At 39.4% G+C, this 1436-nt stretch overlaps 1 non-coding gene across 1 annotated transcript; it reads right to left on the bottom strand.

Annotated features, from left to right (window-relative positions):
* Positions 1-362: 362 nt before the first annotated feature.
* On the bottom strand, positions 363-464 carry LOC115931490 (small nucleolar RNA U13). Its single transcript, XR_004067973.1, has one exon. It is a non-coding gene; the product is annotated as a small nucleolar RNA U13 (small nucleolar RNA).
* Positions 465-1436: the final 972 nt, after the last annotated feature.

Below are 1436 nucleotides of genomic sequence, written 5' to 3'. Positions count from 1 at the left end.
CCCAGCACTTTAGGAGGCCGATGCGGGCGGATCACGAGGTCATGAGATTGAGACCATCCTGGCCAACATGATGAAACCCCATCTCTACTAAAATACAGAAAATTAGCCAGGCGTGGTGGTGCACACCTGTAGTCCCAGCTACTCGGGAGGCCGAGGCAGGAGAATCGCATGAATGCGAGAGGCAGAGGTTGCAGTGAGCCGAGATTGCAGCGTTGCACTCCAGCTTGGGCGACGGAGCAAGACTCTGTCTCAAAAAAATAAAAATAAATGAATAAATAAATAAAAATAAAGAGGCACACACACACAAAGAAAACATTTGTCTTAGTACCTAAAAATTATTTCTTGTTTTTTTCCTTTCTTCCTGTCAGATGGGTAAGTGCCGACGTCATAACAAGGTTTGAAGGTGGCACACCTCACACATCTGTGTGAAAACCCAATCATCACACTTAGAAACCACAGAAGATCATAAAAATTATCACTAAAATGTAAAAATATAACTTTACTCCTCTTTGTCTTAAAATAACAATAATTTTAAAACAACGCGCAATTAGGCTTTCATCTCAGGAATGCAAAGAAATAAGATTGTCATGCACGCATGTCAGCAGTGAATTGATTTTGACTATTCGCCCCTCGGAGGGCAGAACCTCTTTAGTGAGTCAGGAAAGCTTGATTATGACCTGACTGAAGTTAAGATGTGGGAAGCTGCTTTATTTTTCTCAGATTTCCTTTTCCGTGTGTCTGTGCCCTCAAATGCCCGGCTTTGCCCCTCTTCCCACTAGAGACATTATCTGTGCTGTTTTTTTTAATGCATAGTATTAGTTGTTTTAAATTAATAATAATAATAAAAGTGAACCTTTATAAAGTGCTTGCTATGTGGATGAAGTATTTATACGACCAACTTTTCTTACAGGAACCACAGGGAGAATTAAAAGCAGAGATTTTATATCACAAAAGCAGGATTCTGTTGAAAATGTTTAATGTCCTACGTGTGGTTTATATAGTTAGGTCAGTCAAATTTTGTTGTTGTTTTTCTATTTGTGATAACGGAGAAAACATGATATCAGATTAAAGGGTGACATGGGGTACTCCAGAGTACATCCTGAGGAAGTGATGGGATGGCAGAGTCTGGGGAATGAGGGCCTGGAGGACCAGTTAAAGGAAACAATGCTGTTTATACTAGAAAGAGAATGCTTCAAGGAAATGCAAGAACTGCTTTCAAATAACCAGCAAGACCGTTTGTGGAAGAAATTTCATTTATCCTGAGTAGATCAAAAGGGCAAACCAATAAAGAAAATGTATGTGATAGAATATTTTGCATTTTCTTTTTTTTTTCTTTTTTTCTCCTCTGTGGGATCCAAATTGGATTTTTAAAAAGGGAAACTAGCAAATGATTCAGTCTCTGACATGGAGTGATCCGTGGCCCCACGAGCCATGAA

This window comes from Gorilla gorilla, chromosome 17 (assembly GCF_029281585.2).
Source record: "Gorilla gorilla gorilla isolate KB3781 chromosome 17, NHGRI_mGorGor1-v2.1_pri, whole genome shotgun sequence".
In the NCBI taxonomy this organism is placed as follows: domain Eukaryota; kingdom Metazoa; phylum Chordata; class Mammalia; order Primates; family Hominidae; genus Gorilla; species Gorilla gorilla.
This window is presented reverse-complemented; position numbering and strand designations above follow the sequence as displayed.